This window comes from Felis catus, chromosome C1 (genome assembly GCF_018350175.1).
Source record: "Felis catus isolate Fca126 chromosome C1, F.catus_Fca126_mat1.0, whole genome shotgun sequence".
Classification (NCBI taxonomy): Eukaryota; Metazoa; Chordata; class Mammalia; order Carnivora; family Felidae; genus Felis; species Felis catus.
Genome location: NC_058375.1, coordinates 100,777,741 through 100,795,709, shown reverse-complemented (window position 1 = coordinate 100,795,709; position 17,969 = coordinate 100,777,741). Strand labels below are relative to the sequence as shown.

Sequence of the window (17,969 nt, the reverse complement as noted above, 5' to 3'; positions counted from 1 at the left end):
GTGTGTTTTGTTAGTGTAAGCGCACAGTCATCATAAACTGAGCCAGCACTTTGTTAGACCAATTCTTGTGGGCCAAAATATTTAAATAAGAGTTTAACATATGTAAATGATTTTAATTGCTGTTGGGCACAGAAGACCCAAAAATGTTTTCTTGACATGATCTTAAAATGTGTTTATTCAGAATTCAGGATGCTTTTATGAATATTTTATTTTACTTTTTATTTTTTTTTTAATGTTATTTTTGAGAGAGAGAGATGCAAAGCGTGAGCAGGGGGAGGGGCAGAGAGAGAGAGGGAGACACAGAATCCAAAGCAGGCTCCAGGCTCTGAACTGTCAGTACAGAGCCAGACGCAGGGCTCGAACTCAAAGACTGCGAGATCATGACCTGAGCCAAAGTCGGAGTTTTAAGCAACTGAGCCACCCAGGTGCCCCTGAATATTTTACATTTAAAAACATATTTTGGTCTTTCTGAAGTTGAAGTTAGATCCCATCACTCTGTAAATATAGCCTATGAAGAGCCAGTAGTAAAATGGTAGTGTTTATATTGAACCATAGGGTGGGATAGTTTGTTTTGGTCATTTACACCTGGATTTTCTGTAATCACCAAAGTTAACCTATGGAGTTAAATGCAGTGAATTTTACTGTCCACCTTCTCTATGGGGACTTGGACTAGTGTTTCTCAAACTTTAATGCGCATATAATAAATCATCTGGCAATATGTCAAAATGCAGATTCTGATCCAGTAGCTCTGGTGTGGGGCCTGGGATTCTCAGTTTCTAACAAGCTCAGGTGATTATCAATACTCCTGGTCCCAAGACCACAAGGAAAAGAGCCAAGACTATATTCAGCTTCCATATTTTCCCTGTTTCGAGGAAAGGAGACATAACTATCGTAATCCTTTCTGTGGGCCAGGCACTCCGATTCATTATCTCATTCAATCCTCCTACAAATCCTGTGAGGTCGATGGTGATAGAGAGGTTAAATGACCTGCTGAAGCCCACGCACACAAGCAGTGCCTGACAGAGGCGTGTTTCTCAAACTTGAATAATGCACATCCCCTTTTAGTAAGGAGAGGTTGTCGTAGTTCCTCAGTGTTTACTCCATTATTTATTGTATCTCAGTATATATAAAGCTATGTATAATGCTTTACGCTTATAGTTCTTGCACAATTATAAAACCAGAAGAAGTTTATAGATTAGATACAAGCAAAACTATAAAACTAATACAACTTAAAGTAACCTTAACGAAATAGGATGGACAACGATGTTTTGCCCAAACAGAACTGTCACCCGTAATGTGATGATGGTACTGAGCCCTGTAGCACAGGTTCCTTCAGGGTTAGCATACACCCGCCCTGTGCTGTGTGTGCTGCGTAGTGACTCAGCTGTCTCCCCCGTGTGTCTCAGTTCAGACTGTTCCTTTCATTTGTTTAGCACGTAGTGGTATCACTTGGCCTTCATCTAGCTTGAATGTATCGTTCCCCTATTAAGTCAGCCTCTGTTCTCCATAAGCCTTCCGCAGCCAAAGCAGAACCCAGCTTTAGTGTGCAAGTGAACATAAATACGAACGTAGGCACTTAAAACGTCCTGGCAAAATTGGGTTTTAAAGCAGTTTATGTTAATAAACTAATATCTGGAACATGAATATTAATTATGTTGAAGTTTTTCATCAGCACAAAAAATGTCTAATTCTCACAATAAACTCATGGATTCCCCCAACCACACACACACACACACACACACACACACACACACACACTCACATTCCCATTCCCCCCCACTGTTCCCCCCACCCCCTGACCCAAGAATTTTTAAGGATGGTTAGTTAATATTAGTGCTTTGGCCCCTAACACACCTGGGTTCAGACCTCAGGCATGGTTCTCCACCTTTTCTGAACCTCAGTGTTTCCATGTGTTCAACAGGGATAATAATACTCATTGGATAATTAGAAAGAAATGCAATAATGCTCATAAAGCATGGATGGTTAAGTGTTTATAAAAGGTAGCTACCATTGCTTTGATTAGAAATAATAATAACTGGGGCGCCTTGGTGGCTCAGTCACTTAAGTGTCCAACTCTTGATTTTGGCCGAGGTCATGATCTCACAGTTATGAGATTGAGCCCTGTGTCAGGCTTCACGCTGGGTGTGGAGCCTGCTTAGGATTCTCTCTCTCCCCCTCTCTCTGCCCCTCCCCCACCTCCGAATAAATAAATACTAAAAAAAAAAAAGAACAACTAACATTTGAGGACTTAGTCTGTGCCTTCTACATTGCCAGGCTCTTTATATATGTTACCTTCTACATTGAGAGAGAGAATCAGGATTCAAATCAAAGTCTGATTTTAAAACTCATACTCTTAAGTAATGATACAAAGCATCGATATAAGTTGCTTATTTAACAAGCTTATTTAATTTTAATTTGTATTTTCTCAAAAATACTATAAAACTAATGGTGTTTCTCTGGAGGGGATGTGGCTAAGGTTTTTTTAAACAATTGTGTAATGTGCTAAGAAATTGACACAATAAATATGAATTGTTTTTCAAGGCTATCATGCTAGGTTGTGGTCCAGTAAAAGGGTATTAGGACCGTTAGGCTCAACTTGTACATTAATGTTCTCTTGCACATTTAACATCTGTAACTAATGATAACATGAGATTCTTCCTGAATCTCGATATAGCTTTTTTGCAGAAAAAAAAAAAAAGAATTCCTCCCCCTCACCACTATTATATTCTTTGATAGTTCTGAGAAATAGTCTGCAGACATCTAATTTTCACCTGTGAGACATATTTTTAAAAATTGCCCTGTCCTTTAAAATAGTTTCAAATAAGTTTTTTACCTTCTCCTAGTTTTCTAAAATAAGTTCTGGAGTTCTGAAAAGAACTCCAGATATGAACAAGCATATCTGTAGGCTGGGTTTTTACTGTTTTGTGTTTTTTTTTTTCTAATTGGGTGCTGGGAGAAAATACCAGGAGAGAGTTGCAAGAGGAACTCATTTATTAACAAAGATAGTATGTATCAAAATCAAGTTCTTTCCCTACTTCCTAAAACATACTTGCACAAATTATTAAGGCAGTGGAGATACATGAAACATGAGGCTGCCACTGAATTTTGTAAGGTCTGTTTTTAAAAATATATATATTTTCTTGATGACATCCTGTATAGAAGCATAATAATAATCTATGTCGTGGAAATTATTGTTTCTGATCCAGCCTCTTTTCCCCATCTGCAAGATCTTTAAGTTCAATGAATGTATGGCTCTCCATCAAGATAGAAAAGATGTCCTCTCTGCCTTATCCTGTAGCCCAGCATTGGAAAATTGTTCCGGCTTCACATTACAGATAAGGCCCAGTTTTACCTGCTTTTCTCCAGTTTTAGCAGCCTGTTACTTGATTTGGGTTGTAAGCCCTACTTCAAGTTATTTTTCCTCTTTCTCTTATTAAAGGCAAATAAGATCAATTCATTATAACTTTGGATGGAATGGCCTCTCGTCTTTGAATTTAAAAAAAAAAATCCAAATTTATTTTTTTATAAGGAGGTATCCAAAGCATTTGACCATTTCATTAGGTCTTCTAGTTGAGATGCGTCTGACATTTTCATTTTGACATGCTTATTGTAAATGATAACATTGGTTTAACACATTGTCTTAGGTGGGTTGGTATCTGTGAATTTTATTTCTAATAACAAAGTAAGTGTTAAAACTTACTATGAAAGGGGCATAGGTTCTCAAACAGATGGGGAAGTAGAGGGCCAGGCAGGTTAAGGCAGCAACGTTGCGCTCACAGCCAGATCATGGCGATAGTAGGTAGTTTCAGGATGACCTTGCTATCTATAGCTGGAGCCCTTTGGTTTAACTATGTTTGCACGGCCCCTTGCCTTTGACATTCCCTCTGAGACCTCTAAACAAGTTTTGTTTTGTTTTTTTTTAATTTATTATTTATCATTTATTTTTTTTTATCTAAGTTGCACTTGCTCAGCCAAGTTCCCCGGGAGGACCAGAGTTCAAGAATTAGCAGCAGAGTTATCAGTCAGCTTAAAGTTAGGTAAGTGAATGCACAGTTCACAGTTCACAGCGGACATGCTGCACAGTTGTTTTCTTTGTAAAACACTTAGTACAAGACCAGAACTATGAGGTGCTATCATTTCCTTGTTGAATCCATCCTGTTGCTATGGAAAATGTTGTCTTAGTAAAGTCGGTTTGGAGCCTCACGTACCCCCATGGGAGTTACACAAGGAGTGAGAAAAAGGCAAGAACCCCATTTTTTTTTTTTTTTTTTTTTTTTTTTAGTTTTTAGTGGAGTGGCATAGGGTTAGACTACTCTGCATCTAGGGCTTTTTGTTTGTCTTGTTTTTATGTTTATATAATTTATTGTGACATGTATCAAAATCAAGTTGTAAATATAATACCATCCTATATTATATTCTTATGGATATAAAAGCTCTCGTGACTATACCTGTTTCTATTCTAGTTTTATGGAGTATATCCTTTATTGGTATGTGCATTTTTTTATTTTCTCCTTACGTTTTTTGGCATCTTTATTGAAATGTAATTCACATATCATAAAATTCATCCATTTAAAATGTATACTTCCGTGGTTGTTAGTATGCTCAGTGTTATACAGCCATCACCACCATCTACTTTTAGAACACCCTAAATGGAAGCCCCATACCCATTAAGAGTCATTCTCCATTCCCACTCCCCTCCACCCTTCCTCCTGCGTTGTTTGGACTTTACTCCTCCCTCTAAGACACAACTCCATGTTGCACGATTGGTAGAACAGTGTCTCAATAAGTACCTACTGAATGAATTAATACCCACATAGGTCCCTAGCCATAGCAACTGAGGAGTAATTGAAAGGGCAGTGGAATCAGTGTCAAAAGACTAGATTCCGATCCTGACTGATGCTTAACAGGAGTGCTGTTGTGGCTATGAAGTCACTTAGCCGTACTAAGCCTCAGTTTTCATACCTATAAAACATTGATAGCAGTGTCTACTTCACAAGATGGTTGTGAGAATCACCCGAGAAAATATGGTCACAACACTTGGTGCAGTGCCTGGCCCACACTAAGAAAGTCACTGACATTTGTTCTTGGTAAAAGAGAAACCCCTAGGTTGGTGACCGGGGGAAATGCCTGCTACCAGATTGGACATTAGAGAAATCTGGCAGCAGGCATTTGCCCTGGTCGCCAACCTAGGGGTTCCAAGTAGTGGCATAGCTCCTTCTTATTGCCATTCTTCCCAGTTTCCTTCCTCACGAGAGAGAATTCTAAAGTACAACTTCCAGCTGTTCACTCTCCCTTGACCTCCCAACTGCTGCCTCTCCCGTTTCCTCTCCAGCACGATCGCTGCGTCCTCCTCACGTGTGGTGTTGATTCTCACGCAGTAGCTACTCCATAAGCTACTTTGTACAGAAGCGAGCGTGTCCAATGTCAATGCCTAATTTAGGCAACTGACAGCCTGGGACTGATTGCCAGGCCTTTCAGGGACAAGGGGACGTATTTAACTCTACTTTTCTCTCATAGCCACCACCTCCCCCTGCCTCTCGAGTTGCCTTAGCAGATTTGCTATACATGCATCTTACAAAAACATCCCGACACAGTAGTAATGAAATAATAGCAGCTGTCATTTACAGGATACCAGACATTGCGAATATATTATCCCTAACTCTTAAAATAAACTTGCAGGTTAGATTATTTCCCCCATTTTACAGAAGAAAAAAAAGAGAAGAAACTGGGAGCACTAAAGAAACTGCCCATCAGGTAATTTTAGGGAATACGTTTTGGAAAGGCAGAGAAGATTGGGTAAATCTATCTATACAGAGTGTCTTCCTTAAGCTATCAGGCTGTCCATTGTATGGCATTTGGTCTGGTATATAGAAGCATAGACCTCAATTCAAATCCCAGCTCAGCCGTTTACTGGCTGTGTGACCCAGACACGTCTCCCAACCTCTTTGAATTTCAGCCCTCTTATATGTAAAGAGTACTTACCTCTTAGAGTTATTCTGAGGATCAAATGACTTAATACTTCCAAAAGTCTCATAAACACTAGCTGGTGTCTCATTTAAGTATTCTAATTGCTGTGATCAAAAGTGTCTCACTTTCCAGACTTAATCTTGGCTCTTTAATCTTAAATTATGTCACATTCCCAGTTCAGAAGATGATGATGTATTTGGTATGTCTTTCCTTCAAGAGAAAATGACATTTTAAGTCAGGAGTTGGCAAACTTTTTTGGTCAAGGGCCATATCATAAATATTTTAGGCTTTTCAGGCCATATGGTCTCTGTCACAACCATTCAGCTCTGCCACTATAGCATGAGAGCAGCCACGGACAGTACTGGAGCAAATGGGTGTGCCTGTGTTCAATAAGACTTTATGGAGACTGGAATGTAAAGTTCAACTAACTTTTCAAGTATAACAAAATAATATTTTTCTTTGTTTTCTACCGTGTAAAACTATAAAAGTACGCTCAGCCTGAGGGCCATGTGAAAATAGGCAGCGGGCCACCGTTTGCCAACCCCCGTTTTAAATAATTCAGTGTTTCTCTAAAACTGATGAATCCAGTAGAGGCCTAATGAAGAAAAAGCAATTTGGAGAAAGAAAAAATCAAGAGCCAGTCAGTGTATCAACTAGCTAGCCCAGATCAGGACTATGTATTGATCACTCCCTTGCCTAACACAGTTCATGCAACCCCTTTGAGCTTAACCTTTGTATCTACAAAAATGAAGATAGCGCTACCTCTCTGACCTACGCCTACTTCCTCCGGGCGATGGGAGTTTTATAATAATTATTATTTATTGTATTTATACCTTTGTACAAGATATTTGACTCATTTTTGTTCTTATCCTCTTATTCCTACTTTACAGATGAAGCAGGGAGGCTCAGAGAAGCAAAAAACTTGCCCAGGGTTCTAAACCCCATAAGCCTGCCCAACCCACTCAGTAGAATACAGACTGCATGGGAATAGGGAGCTCATTGGACTCATTACGTGTTATATGCCTAGTGCCTAGCCTAGTACCTGGTATATAACGGACATTGCATAAATGCATGTGCAATGAATGAATGAACGAACAGATGAATGAATGAATGAATGAATTTTCCCTTATGCCAGTGGTTCTTCATCTTTTCTTAGGTCAGGGACACCTCTGAGAAACTATTTTAAAGGTCTGGAACATCTCTCCAGATAAATATCAAACTAAGAAACCTTACATTAAGTATTTGGCCAACTATTGAAAGAAGATGCTGTTTATGTGTTCTGAATAATGTTGATCACAGTTCTTTTCATAAGCATGGAAACAGGATTTGGAGATGTCTTATTTCTTTCCTTTTCTTGAAATAATTATATCAAGGGCACTAAACATTAAGGCCTAACATGTTTTCTGTAGTCACTCATGGCTCCCAGGCATATTTCTCAAAACTTGATTCCCTTAAAAGTCACTTTCTCAAAAATTACCACTTAAAAAATGACATTTATTGGTCCCAAGTGCTTCAACAGGAAAAGTGAGAAACCACAGCCTGTTAGGACTAACATGCCATTTTTTGCCTTCAGAAATACAGTTGTGAGGGTAACATTCACAGCTCACTGCTCGGAAGCCACTTGGATCTGCGTCCAGCGTGTTACTCAGGATTGGCCTTCTGCTGCTTCTCCTTCTTGTCATTTACTTACCACATCGCCTTCCATACCATGGTCTCCTGTTAAGGAGAGAGAGGGTTATTAATATTCAGACATTAAATTCAGATGTTGCTGATTTTTATTTTCTCCTCTAAAGCATCTGCCGTTTACGTACTCTCATCATTTACATCAGAACCTTTAGGTCATGACTCATTTCAGGTAAACTGTGAGATTAAGGGTATTTTGTTTTCACGGAGTGCTATAAAAACAAAGTCTGTTGCTGACGGAGACTTAAAAAAGAACATTCAGGCACTGCATTCACTTGCTCCTCCCTTTGCACTCCCTTTAGTGCACCCCCCCCCCACCAGCCCTTGACCACCCCCCCCCCCCCGAAAAAAGTTGCTTTCTAAAACATGAGTATTACTGCGTTTCTGGGATAAGTCACTCTATTCACGCTTTGGTCATGTCGTGCCATTTAATATTCCCCATGGCACTTACCGCCAGGGCTCATATTCAACCACATCAACTGTTAAAAGTACCAAAATAGCTGCCATCCTGAGCCCTGCAGGTGCCCTTTACTACCCCCATCCTTCCCCCAGGTTCCCTGGATCTCCACACAATCCTAGCAACTAAAGGGTTAATACCACCTGCCCTTCCAGAACCCTATGCCAAGACTATGGCTAGCACCTCTTCTGATTGGTCAGTGCCACATTTATTAAATACTACATTTATTGCCATATTCATATATATATATATATATGAATATATAGGTCATATATATATGAATATATATATGAATATATATATATGAATAACTAGGGATATAGACTTTCTGTTTTGTTCATTGCAGTGTTCTCAATATCTCCTTGAACAGTCGCTGACATGTAGTAGGTTTTTAAGTAATTGCTGAAAGCAAAATGTATTTATGCTTATGGTATCCAAGAAGTAAGATCTGAAGCAGGAGAATCACTTGGTCAATCAGGATTTGGGAACTACTTGAGTCCTAGGAGCAGGAAAGCCATAAGAATTAAGAGGATCCCCATATAATACATTTTTATGGATAGCCAAATTTTCTTTCCTTTGGTTAGCAACTTTGCTTCACAACATTAACTCTGAATAATTTGCTTCCCTCCACCCCGGGGAAGGGCTGTTAAGTGAGGATTGGGTTTCAGGTCCCAAATTGCCTCATTAATGACCAAATACTAGACCTGGAGGTAGAAACTGATTTTCTACCAAGCCAACAAGATGTGGAAACCTGTGGGAAGGCTCTGAGGTGATGAGACAGCCTTGCAGAGGAGTTTTGTGCAGTCTTCTAGGATGGTGGAGACTGAGTCACCCATAAAACGAGCCAGAAAGCCTAAGTGGCCAGAGCCGTTCCTGTCCTTCCCGACAGCTGGGCCTTCACACACACACACACACACACACACACACACACACACACGCAGAGAGAGTGGGCACTGATGAATGCTTAATACCTACCCCTGGAGCTACCCTCAGGTAAAGTTACCCCACATGAACCTGGGCACCGTCGTCAGCATGCCTCTCTTGCCAGGCTAGGAGACGGACAAGAGATGCTCGTGTCACATCACCTTGGCAGAGTCCAAACAATTCAGTGTGGTCCATTCTTAAGAATTCCCTAACACTTCCTGCCTTTCCTTAATATCCACCTGTGAATGTCTCTGAACTTCGGAAGCTATTCCAAGCCTATGCCATCCATTATTTTTTTATTTTTACTCTGTGAGATACAATCTTCCACGTGTTCCAGATTTGTCTTTTTCAGTGTTCAAGGACTACCTGCTAAACCTGGCATTTTATAACTTGGTGATTATTTAGTTCCACGCTCACCTCCCTAATGCCTCCTGTCTTCATGTAATCATCCCCAGATGAATGTAGCTCTTCAAGAGGCCCCGTGTGCTTGGGGGACCTGCCAGGCACCCGGATGCTAACCGTAAACTACCTCTTGGGTCCATTACTCTTCTCCATCACACCAAAGAGGTGCTCTATTTTCTGCCTTGTGACAGCAAAATGATTGAGGTGGAACCAGATGGCACTCTGCCTCCTCGTTTCAGCTCCCATGCCATAAACAAGTCTCCTGGTTTTGGTTCATTTAGTGCCAGGTGTTTTGCATTTTTGTTCTCTGTTGATTTCTCTGTTTAAAATGGCTCCCAGTGCAGCACTCGAGTGCTGTCTGGTATTCCTAAACGCAGGAAGGCTGTGATGTTCCTTAGGGAAGAAATAAATGGGCTAGATGAGCTCCGTTCAGGCATGAGTTGTACGGTGCTGTTGGCCACAAGTGTTAGTGAGTCAACCATATAAGGGATCTTTAAACAGGAACATACAGAAAACAAAGTTACGGATTGATTGGTTGGTGAAAAATGTTTTGACCAGAGGCTCAGCGAGTGGAACCTCGTATTTCTCCTAGCAGCAGTGTTTCAGGATTCACTGATTTAGTGTCCCAGCACCTTTATAAAATGTAACTACCACAAACAATAAGAATCAGTTGCAGTTGTGAGCAACTGAATCCACTATATTTGTTCTACTAAACAGTTACTAGACACAAGTTTACTTACTACCTACTCAGAAAATCCTTGTTAAGCAGCTACCATGCACTGGGCTGTAGGAACACAGGCTTGCACAAGAGGGTCAGAGTCTTTAACTTCATGCATCTTCTAGCCTGGTGGGGACATTTGTAAACATGCAAGACAAGTGTGAATCTGATGTTAATGACCAGTTCTGTCCCAACAAGGGATAGACAAAATCCTTGGTCAGGAGGGACTAGGCAGATGTCTGTTTGTCAGTTCTTGCCCACCTATCCTGTCAGTCCTCCTATCTGTATTAAAATGTACTCACCTACCTGAAAGTTCCTCTTCACTCACTCCAGCATCCAGGGAGAACCTTGATAGGCAACAAGTTAATAGGTCCTTCCCCACTTACAAGAGAGCTCTGGGGAAAGCCTAGTCCAAGTGTTGCAAAAAGGTTATGTTTGGACATTAACTGATCACAGATGCTTGCATCACTGTAATGAGAATGACCAGGGCGCCCTCCTGGGCTGAGCAGGGAAAAGTTCTGGAATCTAATAGTAATAACTGGTGTATTTTGTATTTGCCTAACTCCCCATGGCTGCCCTATATCTGATATTGGAATGTCTGGAAGCACACAGAGTCATTGATCCACTTACTGTATGGTAATAAATACACAGACTTTCTGCTTAATCAGGGCTAGACTGTGATTCTAAACCCTCTTGCTGTGCACTTCATGGTTTTCCATATGATTCTAAGAATCTGCCTCATCCAAAGTGTCCTGGGTCACACTCCACAGTCTCTCTTTAAATACTGACATCTGCCCTTTGAACTTGTCTGGGGACCACGTGCCCATCCTCAGAAAGGGAGCCACCAACTCCCTGCTTGTATTTGTGATGGCTCAGTCCCTGCCAGCCTCTCCCTCTTCCAGCAGAATGTCATCAGGAGGCTAATGCATGATTTATGAGAGCCTCGTGCTCATCTAGATCCTTTCTCAGCATGCCGGTCTGTGTCAGCCGTCTGCTTGTGTGATCCAGGATCGTGTGGGACCCCTCCAGTCCGCTAGAGACAGGTGACCTTATTGCCCAGCAAGAAATTTCAGAGACTTATTTGTCACTGAGTAGTTGCTCTGATTTCAAGTTTTAACATTCAGAATCTTCAAAAAAGATGCAGAATCTTCAGCTATATTTCTATTGCTACAGACATTTCTCTCGCTATTTGCTCCTTGGGAAATCCTTGCAGTAATCAGATTGCCCAATGTTAGACAATTCTTCAAACATGGCTTTGGATGCAGCCTGCTGTGTAATACTCCCTTTGCATTTTTGCAGTGAGAAAAGGAGTTTTGTTAACCCTCCAGGTAGGTTTTGGTGAAAGACAGAAACTTTGCATCTAGAGGGTGCGCTGTGCAGTGTCTGTTTTGAACACCACACTATTCACTGTGCTGAGCACGATACCTGTACTATTTATTTTTCATAAATATTTGGGCTAACTGCTCTCTTGGATTCTCACATTAATTGGAAGCCCTGCCCTTTATAGTTACTTCTGAACATGACATTATAAATATGTACTTCTTGACTACACTACATTTTAAAAATAGCTTACTTACTGCTGAGCTATAAGCAGTATTTAACTGACACCCATTTTTATGTTTTTTGCTTGTTTTTGTTGTTTTTTACTTTATATTGTAATACTACTATGAAAAACAAGTAGGCATGTATCTATAAAGCCATGCATTACTACAACCAGGGGGTAGAGAAGGTAGGAAGAAGAGGCAGGAAAATCAGTCTTGCCTTGTTTACATATCTAAATAGCTAAATGACTTTCGGTGTAGAATGAGTTATTTGCAAAGAAGGTATAAAAGACGGATATATGTTCATCAAAAATGCATTCTTTCGCAAAGGAGAGTGTCTGTTCCACTGTAGAAAGAAAGGCTTAATGGTGTGCTGTGTTTTAAGGGTTGAAGATTCTTTTTCCTGCTTCCCTTGTTCATTGCATTTAACTTGTTAGAGTGTTGGCAGAAGGAACACAGGGCTCTGGAATTACAAGACCTGTGTTTGAAACTTAGCTTCTCCATTTTCTTACCTACCTGGCCTTTATCTCTAGACCTTACTCTTGCCTTATAATTATACTGCATCGCCTCAAAACGTAGCTGAAGGTAAATTAGAAACTAGAAAGTGCAATATCCGACTAGAAAAGTAGCATCGTCACATCCTTTGTAAATAAGATCGACCCCCTGACTCTGGATATTGTCAGAATTCACCAGAATTACATCTTTTATGAAAGGCTTCTGCTCACCCAAGTCTAATGTAATAAATGCAAGGACTTTGCCAAGGCAAATTCCTGAAAAGAACACAGTGCAACAGAAGCAGTTCACAAAGTCCTGTGAGTTTTGGTCAATGATTACATCCTGTTGCAGTGTTAGCAAGGGTTGGCAACCAACCTGGAGATAGAGAAAAGAAGTGACGAAAATGTCAAGATTCCTCAAGCAGATATGTCACGGAATGAATTAGAGTAGACTAGGACATTGTGTTCAGCGATAAGGGTCAGGAGGTTTGGCCATGTCCATACCAAATTATTACTGTCCTGTTTGAAGAATCTCACTTTGCCGTGAAGTGTTGAAAACAAATGCATTCCAGCAGAGAGTTGTCAGTCCTGCCCTTTATTCTGGATGACCTACGGACAGGAATAGCATACTGTACTCTCTTGTCTTATAGTTTTAACACTTCCTGTTTTTCAAACACACATTTAGGACTCGTGGTATGACAGTTGCAAAGTGATCGTTTGAGGGGATGAGCTTTATTTGAATTTGCAGCTGTTCCAGAGAGACTGCACGGTAATCGTGTCCTTGTTCGGTCATGGTTTCAGTGAAGTGTGACCTTGTAGAGATTTTCCAGAGGGAATCAGATCTGAGAGTATGTTGAACTCAACCAAATTTTGCAACATGTCTAAGAACATTCCTTTGGGCACTCCTGAGTTGGATTTTTAACTCCCTTAGCTTCAGGTGGGAGGAAGGCACACAGGAATAGAAAAGGTATGTGCTCCATGTTTTCCCCGGGAAATTTGTTTGCCAGAAGTCTCCTGAGTCCAGCCCACTAACTCCATGGTTGCCCAAGCACGTTCTCCCACTGGGTGAACCAAGAGGCTCCGTACTCTTCTCTCAACCTCTTACCAGAGAAACTGATCTTCTGACCCAGGTTATCAGGCTTTGACCTTTGGCACATTTGTCCTGGTGTCCTTATACAGATAAGCACACTTGAAAAATGGGCTAGGTGAGAGAGAAAAGAAAAACTGGTACCAATGAAGCCACCAAAGGAAAAATGGGAAAGGAGCTACCAGGAAATTGAAGAAGGGAAATGGAAATGGATAATGAGGTGGTGGGGGAAGAGTTTTCTTGAAGAACATGCTGTATCAGAGGGTCACTATGACCACCTCAAAGAAAAAATTCTGACAGAACTTCTCTCTTTCTTCCCAGGGGTCTCTGATCATAGATCACACACCAGTGAGTCTGGGAGAAGAAGTGGAGGTGAAAGGTCAGATTTCTGAGCATCCTAAATTCTGCCTCACAGTCCTTTACAGAAACTGTGTTCCTGCCTTGCATATTTAAAGCCATCAGTAGGCAGTGATAACCTCAGAGAGAGGCTGAAATAGTGTGGAGGTAAATTGTAATAACTAGTATTTATAATCCTTTACCACAGGCCAGGCAGTATTCTAAATAGATGAACACATTTGATTCTCCCAACAATCCTGGGAGGCTAGGACCTTTGTTATCCCCACTCTACAGATGAGGAAACTGAGGCACAAAGAGAATTAAGGCCTGAGTCATGTTAGTGGCAGGGCCAGGATTTGAACCTGGTGTCAAAGTATCCAGGCCTCCAGTTTGCCAACTAATAGTGGCAGGCAGTTACTTTCTTAAGGATACCTGTGAATTGGTGGTGGGATCAATGGGAATTCAGACTCTTAGGCTCCCCACACAGCTTTGTGAACCCCACAGCCAGTGTTAAAGGCTGTTGAAGTATTTAATGTTGAGCTTTATACAAAGTAACCAAGAATGTGCTAGCAACTAAATGAGAATATGTATTTGATCTTAGAACTGAGTATTTTGTCCTGTCATTTAACATTTATTTGCCCTTTGTATGACAAGATTTGTCTTGGCAACCACCCATATAACTGCATGTCCCAGTATGACAAGAAATGGGCATTCTCCTGTGGTAACTTGGAACAGAATGTTCCTGATATGGAGAGACTAGGTTCCAGGGTTAAATGTATAGTTACAGTCAGAAAAAAAACAGGTATTTGGTACACCAGGACTCTAGGGTTACTCATTTGTTCTCTTTGGACAACTTCCAGATGTGCTTTGGCCAAATTCATCAGAAAGATGATTTTCTCTTCATCTCTGCCCCATTCCCTGTATTAGAGACCGGAACCTTAGCTACACAAATTCATGTTGGACGTAGGACTCAAGCTGAGCTGCAAAACATACTTGTTTCCATTGTTTCCACTATCTTTAGTTTTTTCAGCATGAATTTCCACGCCGCATGTGAAGAACAAGCCTTTCATTCAGACCTCAAGGTTCCAACAATAGGGCCCCAGCCCATTTTTACAGCCTCGTCTTTTTCCCACTACTTTCCTTCACCTCCAACACATTGGGCTGACTCCTGGCAGAGTTTCTGCAGCTCTGAACTTCTACTGTTCCTCTGAGTATCCTTTAAGCCCTGTCATAAACCCTATCCTCCAGGAAACCTCCACCAGTTCTCCTAACTTCATTGATCTCCCCCACCCTGAACTTGATCCCTATTTGAAGGCCCTTACTGTTAACCTCCCTGGTAAAAGGATCCTTTGTGTTCCTGTCCCGTGCCCCATGTTCCTCCCGTGGAGGAGTGTGTGGCTTACAATACCTTTCTTAAACAGCCTCGCTCTGCTTTGTGCCTTGCCTGATGTGTATGTACATTGTGAGGGGACATGTCATCGATATCCAATGTTAACCAGAGAAGGAATCTTAGAGATTCACTTGTCTCACCTTTTCATTTTATAGATGAGAAAAAGATGTGTGCAAAGGTCAACCACCCAAGGTCATTGGTGACATGGTGGCAGAGCCAGGCCTCTTGGCTCCCTGTACATTACGATCCTTCTAAAATGTGGAGGGTCACATGATGTCAAGGGAGAATATTTGGGGGTTGTGAAATTGTATGGACTGTTTATATCCTGATGGGAATAATAGAGCAGAGAGGGGAAATTGATGATAAAATTTTTGCAGGGGGGAAATTGTTGAGTATGTGAGAGGGGATAGAATCTGGTGCAGGACTTCGAAAATATCCTGGACACTTTACCCATTGCGACAGTAGGGGACACTGAGTATGTGGGTGTAGTTGTAGGTATATTGGTAGATAATCAAGAGAATGTGGACATTTTTTCTTGAACTCTCCTGTTTTTTTCTTTTGATTAAGAGATAGGGTTTTTAGCTGAAAATGAGGAAGAGGGAAAAGGTTTTAGAGGTTTGAAATGAGAAGAGAGAAAAGTTGTCTGGGGAGTGGAAAAAGGAATCAGTGAAGGAATTCTAGCATGATTGTGGTCAGCACTTACCACTTGAGGTTTGTGGTCAAGCAGTGTTTCCCAGGCTATTGGCCCTCTGGACATTTAGCATCTCTGGCCCTTAGTAATACCCCTCACTGATTGTGATGATCAAAAGAACTCCCGGTCACATTTCCAAACGCCCCCTAGGGGACTGATCTATTCCTAATTGAGAAAAACTAGGACACCAGTCACAAAGAAGCATGCTTTTCTGTAGTCACATTCACCTGCCGGCAGGAAGTAGGCAGAAATCTGAATTTAGGACTCTTGGGGTTTGAGTCAAGAACATGGGCAGGAGAAGAGGGGGAGGGGGATTGAGGGTATATGTAATGGAGTGATTGTAACAGTCAGATTTTCTGAGCGACAGAAGGCCCGCGGCTGGCTCAAAGCAACTCAGGAACACCCCAGTGGTGGAGGATTTCTAGCGACCATTCAGGGGCTTTTGGATATGTGTCCAATTTCTGGCTATTACAAGTAAAGTGTTATGAACATTCTGGTACATATGTTTGGGTGGACGTATACATTCGTTTCTCTTGGGAATATAGCCAGAGTGGACTTGATGGGTCATAGGAAACATGTTCATTTAGCTCTATTAAAAACTGCTGCTCATCTGTTTAAAAGTTACATGTACCTCTACCTATGATTCAGTCATTCCATTTATCCAAGAGAAAACAAGGCATATGTCCACACAAAGACCTGTACATTAGTGTTCAGGGCTGCTTTATTTGTAATAGTAGAGAACTGGAAACAGCACAGCTGTTCATCAACAGGTGCATAGATCAACAAATGGGGTACAGCTGTACAATGGAATACTACTCAGCAATAAAAAACAATAGCTAAGTCAACATGGATGAATTCTAAAATCAATATGTGAGTAAAAGAACTGGGTACAAAAATACCTACTCTGTGATTCCATGAATATAAAATCCTAGAGAAGACAAACTGATCCATAGTGATAGAAAGCAGATCAGCGGTTGCCTAAGTATCAAGTGGTGGGGAATAGAGAGAAGGAATGGGTTCCAAAAAGCACTAGGAAATTTCTGGGGGTGGTGGACATGTTTATTTTCTTGACTGTGGCAATTGCTTCATGGGTACATACATATGTACAACTCACCAAGTTATACACGACAAAAATATGCAATTTATTGTATATGAATTACACCTCAGAGCTACTAAAAAAAAATTAACCTACCGAATGGTTTTCCAAAGCGGTTGAACCAATCTGTACTCCATCAACAGCGTGTGAGAATTCTAGTTGTCTACCACATTGTTGCCAACATTTGGTTCTAATCAGTCCTTTTAATTTTGGTGGTAGTGTGGCGGTATCACATTTTTGGTTTTCATTTGCATTTTCCTGATCAAATGACATTGAGCACCTTTTCATCTGCACATGGGTCATTTGAATATCCTCTTCTGTTAAATGCCAACTTCAAGTGTTTTCCCATTTGTCTGTTGCATTCTTAGTCTTTTGATTTGTAGGTCTTTGGGTATTTGGATGAGGCCCTTGTCATGACAGGGAGGGAGGGAGTTCTCCTCTCAGTCTGTCACCTCCCTTTTGACTCTCTGAATGTTGTCTTTTGATGAAGAGTTCTTAATTTTAATGGAATCCAATTTATTAAATATTTCTCTTGTTTAGTGGTTTGTACATCTTGTCTTAAAAATGTTTGCCTACCTAAAGTTGTAGAGATACCGTCTGTGGTTTTGTTTTGTTTTGTTTTGTTTTGTTTTGTTTTGTTTTGTTTTCTGGTAGCATATTGCTTTAACAATCATATATACATGTCTATGTTTTTAAAAAAATTTTTTTGGTATACTGTGAAATAGAGTGTGAAATAAAGGATCAATGAACCTTTTACTTTAAGGGATTTCAGTTGACCCAACATTATTTATTGAAAAGACCATCCTTTCCTGTACTGAATTGCGATGACATCTTTGTCACAAACCAAGCAGCCATATGAAAACCATTTCTTATGCCTTATTTGTAGTTTTCTTCTGCTGCGTTTACAGGCTTTGTATCAAAGCTATGTTTTGAACACATAGGTGTTCTTTACACCCTTTTTTTTTTTTTTACAATTTTTGTTGTAAGTTTTAAAGTATTTCCAAGTAAAAAGGAATATGTATATTATACAACATATATATTCTTTTTGTCTTCCCCGTCTCTTTTTTTATTAAACAGTATATCTTGAAGGTTTGTCCGTGGTACTATATAGAGCGATGGCTCATTGTTTTTCAAGATTGCTATTATTACATTGCCTGGGAATCTAGTGCACCATAATTTATCT

General features: G+C 40.6%; 1 protein-coding gene across 4 annotated transcripts in view; it reads left to right on the top strand.

The window, feature by feature from the left end:
- GDAP2 (ganglioside induced differentiation associated protein 2) overlaps window positions 1-17,552 on the top strand; it is an 80,907-nt gene extending 63,355 nt beyond the window's left edge. Inside the window, exons 15-17 of one of the 4 annotated variants that reach the window (XR_006582949.1) lie at window positions 3,207-4,037; window positions 13,595-13,777; window positions 14,470-17,552. The gene's annotated coding sequence lies outside the window, so the exon portion shown is untranslated. Of the gene's footprint in view, window positions 1-3,206; window positions 4,580-7,540; window positions 10,816-13,594 lie in introns of those variants that run through there. The other 3 variants (XR_006582948.1, XR_006582950.1, XR_006582947.1) reach the window with 3 other exon arrangements.
- Window positions 17,553-17,969: the final 417 nt, after the last annotated feature.